General features: G+C 42.0%; 1 long non-coding RNA gene across 1 annotated transcript; it reads left to right on the forward strand.

The window, feature by feature from the left end:
• The first annotated feature begins 1,798 nt into the window (after positions 1-1,798).
• Positions 1,799-2,932, forward strand: LOC119289666. Its single transcript, XR_005141570.1, has 3 exons — positions 1,799-1,928; positions 2,013-2,100; positions 2,893-2,932. It is a non-coding gene; the product is annotated as an uncharacterized LOC119289666 (long non-coding RNA).
• The last annotated feature ends 3,068 nt before the right edge of the window (positions 2,933-6,000 follow it).

A 6,000-nucleotide genomic window follows, 5' to 3' on the forward strand; every position in this document is an offset into this window, starting at 1 on the left:
GCCGCTGACCACCCTTGCGTCTTTGTCGCCCCGCCATATAAGCAATGACGCATGTTCATCCTCTGCTTCGGGCAACGGGACATGTGCCGCCCCTTGTTGACCTCCAGCAAGTGCCAAGTCCCACGACCGCACACACCTGGGCCTCCTCCCCTCCGCCTACTGTACAAGGCCCAACAGCCCTCTGTTGGATTCGGTTTTCAAAGTAAACATTTTGGTGTGGTGCCCTGTATCAAGATTCCGATCTGAAACTTCTGAAACTGAAGGATCGAACAGGAGCCTATAGTTGATAGACTAGTATTCCCTTGCAAATGCTTACTCCATTTTACTAGATTTAGTTATACCCTGCAATTTTTTACAAAGGTTATACCCAACAGTTTAGCTCTGTGTTATGAGGTATTGATCATCTCTGTGTTGACATTGATGTGTCTAATAGTTCAGTTGCAGCAAATCTTGCATCAATTAGGGACTCTTCAACTAAACTTCTCTTTCATTTTTACCACCAAATACTAAAGTTTTGCTATGTATAACATCACCACATGTGTTTTTGTCTATATAGAATTGCATTCATTCCCTCTTCTTTCAGTAGTTACATGGCTTGAGGTCTCTGTATTCTTTTGAATAGGATGTACTATTCTATGCAGAAGATCTGATTTGCACAAACATAGTTATCTACATGTGCTGCCTGACTTGGTATTTGTTATATCCCGTTGGTTGAATGTATGGTGGTTCCAGTACAGTGGTAGTATATTCAGGTTGGTGTGTTGCTATGAGGTTAACCCCTTCAGAAACATTCTTTGAGAATTTTGTAATGCCTCCTTTGGGGTGTTCATACACTATTGCGCAAGTTCTATTGTATGTGAGTTCCTTTTGTTGCTGCAAAACATTGATACAATATGTCATTTGCAGGGAGCTCGCTCTACATCCGAGTCTCGGTCATCCTGCATAGCAAGTAGCTGGACCAAGGGAGCAAGCAGCGCTACTGGTTCCTTGAGAAATGTGCAACACATTTAACTTGTAGTACTCTAGTACTCCAGTAATTTTTCTTAGAGTATTTAATAAGATTGAACTATACATGTGTGGAGTAATTTTGCTTGGAGTATTTAACAAGATTCAAGAAGATTTAACTTACTTTTCTAGTTAATTAAATGGACATCTTGGATTAGTTAGAAAATCACGAATTATTTGCAGAAATCCATAGAAGTATTGTACTCCAGTGTGCATTACTTACATAAACTTGCTTGCAAGCTTATTTTCTGACTTGTATATTCTGAAACTGAAAAAGCTTAGTTAACTTTTGTTAATTTTCAGTAATATTCAGTGGAGTATTTACTGCAAATTTTGCACATCACAGTAATTTCACTTGCGGTTAACTGCTGTAGCATTAGGAGTAGTTTTACTACAGTACTGCTTGAACAGGGTGAATGGAGGGTGATAAAGTTTTACTGCAGAGTAGGATTGCACAGGGAGTAGTTAGGAGTAGTAGGTGTTGATGATCATAGTCAGGAGTAGTTTTGCCTTTGGTGATCATCCAAAAATGTGAGGATCCAAGTGCATATTCTGGACCTTTTCACTACGCTCAATTCAGTTTCTACAACACTACTATTTAAAAAATGCTAGTCGAGCAATCTTTTATAATGCATAATGCTAGTGGGGTCTACTCGATTCATGCTTACTTTGGTCTGCATGACAGTCCTATACGAAGTGCAATTTTGTACTGCTTTCTTCAAGGTTCATGGGTCCATGCATATGGCTCACTGTTCGTACTATCCCAATGCAGCAGCTTCAGCTTCGCCTGCTAGTCGTCTGCGCCGAATGCCGCGCCCGGGGCCGCTGGTGGCCTCGAGGATGACGCCCAGGCTCAAGGCATACGTGGGCGTGCCGCCACCGTATGACAGGACCAAGCTCATGGTCATCCCTGACGCACTCAAGTACGTCGGCGTTGGACTGCCTTCTAGATCTAGGTGTGTGCTTTGTATGTGTGTTTGATGTTGACGTCGCTTGTGGTTTTGCAGGGTTCTAAGGCTGCAACCTGGGCACAAGAACTGCCTCCTCAGCTAGCTCTCCAAGGAGGCCGGATGGAACTACGCCGACACCATCAGGGTGAGCTATTTCATTGTGTTGTTTCTTCAGTGCTCACTAGTTGCTAGTGTTCGAATGCTACCAGTGAGTTAAGATTAGTCTTTCATAATTGTTTTCTTGAGGATGAGTTACTAGGGCTGTTCAGGCCATGACTCCAAATTATAATTGTTTTCATGAGGATGGGCAATCTTGTATAGTTGAAAGTGATACATTCTTTGAAAACTCAGCTTCTACTATTCACCTTGTTGATTTTTTATTCTGCAACATATTTGGTTTTGTCATAAAATGATTGGATTATTCTGGAGAAGTACACGGTGTAACCTTCCAGTGCGAGAAAATTATCTTGCGTTGTTAATTTAGTTCGATTAAAAAATTGGTTATGCTCACGAGCAGTATATATGCACTTGGTCGGTTCATTGTTAGCAGTTTAGCTACACAAACTGACTGACATTGCACAATAAAATGTAGTAGATTTGATAGCAATCCTTCTCTCTCGTATAGAAGTACATGCTATCTAACATGAGCAAAATCATTGTGTAACTACAGGTACATCATATGACTAATTTACACAGAATACTGAAACTTGACCCCATGTATTCAGTTTCAAACTTGAAACTAACCTGACTAGTAGCTTCTCTGGCTTCCAGTTTACAACTTCCAGGATATCAATCATTCATTCTCAAGTTGCTGCCTGGCAGCTACAAGTCGCCTTTTTCTGGAAGTTTCATGTTCTTTTTTTGTGTGTACATGCCTTCCTCTTCGATTTCGAGCTTGTGATTGAGGTTAATTGATGCTGGTGGTTGCGTGATGCAGATGTTCGGAATGGTGGAGAAGGAGATGGAGTACCAGGTCGATTTTTTCAACCGGTGAGTGATGCGCCTTCTAGCTGTTGTACTACCACCAGTCCACCACCTGGGTGGGGCTTGTGAGATCAGATCGCTGGTTGATCCAATGAACCAACTCCATAGTTTCGGTTAATTATGTAGTTATATACATTGAGGGATGCCATTGTCTGTGAAAAAAGAAATTGCTTGCACTTGTCAGACGGATGAGGAGCCTAAAGTAGCTTGACAATTATAAGCCTGGTGTTTAGTGTTTTTACTGCTTCACTAATTTCCTTGCGAACTGCTATTCCTTCAGCTATGACAAGTGATTGCCATGATCTGCACTCGCTCGGACGCACCCCTGGAAGTGTCTTTCTGGGGAGATAGGTTACCTTGACCTCAGAATTTATCCTGACCGAAATTGTGGTTATTGCAGGGGAATTTGGGGCTGAGGAAAGAAGATGAGGAGCAACTTCTCTCTGGTCTTGTGGCTGGAACTTTAGGACAAGGTAGGTAGCATCCCCATCTCCCTCCCCCTCTTTCTCTGCTTACTAATGCCGCTAAATTAAGGAATATTTGATGCAAATCCTAGTTATATCAAGGAATTCAAGAGGGATTTGTATGAACAAGTCCATTTTTTTATTTAGTTAGTACCAAACAGAGAAGATGCGGTCCAGATTGGCCAATTTTGCTGCTACCACATGGATTTGTATCTATGCAACCATCTCCCTGCTGTTTGTGTTGTTTGGATTGCAAGAAATTCAATTTCGGGTAACCTGCACTTAGTTTAACTTCTTTGAATAATCAACCGTATTGTTTCTGTATTGTTTTGCTGCTGTATTGTTTCTCACTCATGATTGATCTACTGCCAGGCGAAGGTTTTCAAATGTTGAAGGAGGAGGACAATAGGAACTTCTGTGATGTCTTGTCATCTATTTTATTTTCTTTGCAGTAGAATAGTTTTGTTTGGCACTTGCTGGTTGCTTGGATGTAAAGATATGTACTGCTAGAATGAATGCATGTAAAGATATTTTGGGCTCCTATAACATTTCATGTTGCTTTGAAAATGTATCGGAACTGGGCTAGGCCCAAGATAACTTGTAGTGTGATGTGTTGTAATGGAAATGGCATAATAAAAAAAGTTGGACTGGATCAATTATTTCGGCGCAGCCCAAGATATATTGAACAATTATTTCTAAGGGGAAAACTTGAGAGGGCCAGCAAAGAAATGGCCTAGAAAAATACAGGAAAAAAAATCTGTCATCAAAAGGGATGCACAAAGAAATTAAAAAGGCCGAATTGTTGGGCCAGGCCCAGGTAGCTAACAAAAATTAGCAGCAACTAATATATTAAGTGGGCTGAATTACTGGGTTCGGCCCATCTAAAGCAGAGAAATGGAGCGGGTTGATTCTTATCCACGTCAGCTTGCCACGCTGGATCCTACGTGGCCTGGGGAGGCTGCCAGTGACCAAAAATTTGGTCGTGGAACCAACAACCTTTTACATATCACAAAGAGGGTCGTTAATTTCAGTTTACGACCGCTAGCTTTTAACCATCTGTTTTTGGTCACAAAAAGGTCGCAAATGAAAAACCATGAGTTTTCAGTGGCCAATAGTGATGGTCGCAAGTTGACATATTTCTTGTAGTGAAAAACTTGGAAATATAGCAATTGTATTTGTTTCTCAAGTATTTAGTATAGCCAAATTCAATTTATTTCTCACAAGGTAGACAATAAAAAAATACACCCACAATAGATAAACATCGGATTGCATAATTGAACCAAATAGTTAACTAAACACCACAATAAATGAACCAAACATTAACTGAGCACCACATTGCACAATATATAACATACTAGAAAATTAGACAATTAACCAAACCAAGAATGCTTAACAACTTGAAAATATAGCAATTGTATATATTTTCACATGTATTTTGTACAGCCAAATTCTATTTATTTTTCACATGGAAGACAATACAAAATTGCACCCAGAACAATTGAACATCACATTGCATAATTGAACCAAACAGTTAACTGAACACGACAACAAATTAACCAAATAGTTAATAAGTGAGCACCACATTGCATGATATATAGAACATATGCACATGGTAAAAGTACATAGGACAATTCACTAGAATTTGTTAAGGAAAGGCAGAAGCAGCACATGCAACAGGTAAAACGAACATGCTTAACCGACGTAGCTAGCTAACTGAACATATGTCCTCATAGTGAGCTAATAAGACAAGCTAATCCTCATCGTCGGAGATATCGATGGCGATTGGCTCCATGGACTTGGAAGAGGGCGAGGCCTCCACATCATGGGTGCGCTCCTCGTCGTGGTGAGTTGCCTGAGCCGCTCCGGGCACCAACCTGTTGGTTCTCGAGTGGAGGTAAGCACAGGCACGCTGAGAAAACACCTCATAGTCTTCGTCGAAGGCACAGACAGTGGCCTCGAGAAAATTCCATGAACTATCGTTTAAAGCAGCCAACCACGTCGCGGCATTGGCGCGTGAGGTGTCGACGGTGGCCTCAATGGCGAGGTGCTCCTCCAAGATCTATGGGTTAACATGAATGGCAGCCATCACGACCTCATCCGCACGTGCGACCATGATTTGTTTCTCCGCTGCCAAATGCTCATTAAGCTCCTGGCTATACTGCATGCACCATGGATTAGGGCGGCTCTTTGGAGTAGGGGTCGGTGATGTGGGTGGAAGGTGTCATGCTAGCGGTCGGTGATTTGGGTGGAAGGTGTCGTGCCAGCGGTCAGCGCATGTGGGATGTAGAAGGAGGAGGAGGATGGGGTCAGGTGTGGATTACCTGCCTAGTTCGACAATGCCGAGCACCATGAAGGAGGGTCAGTTGCGCTGCAAACAATGAGTGAAGGTTTGAACATGGAAAGGAAGGTGAAAACATGGGAAATGTGGCTTTTGGTGAGGGGGAGGGGCGGGGAGGTAGATATTTCAACGGAAGATGAAAATTTTGGCTCGGTGCAGCAAAAAATTGGCGCGCATAGTGTCATCAGACACAACCCATTATATACAACTCTTCTATAAGAAATCCATTAAGGAATGCAGTTTTGACATCCATTTGCCA

This window comes from Triticum dicoccoides, chromosome 4A (assembly GCF_002162155.2).
Source record: "Triticum dicoccoides isolate Atlit2015 ecotype Zavitan chromosome 4A, WEW_v2.0, whole genome shotgun sequence".
Lineage (NCBI taxonomy): Eukaryota > Viridiplantae > Streptophyta > Magnoliopsida > Poales > Poaceae > Triticum > Triticum dicoccoides.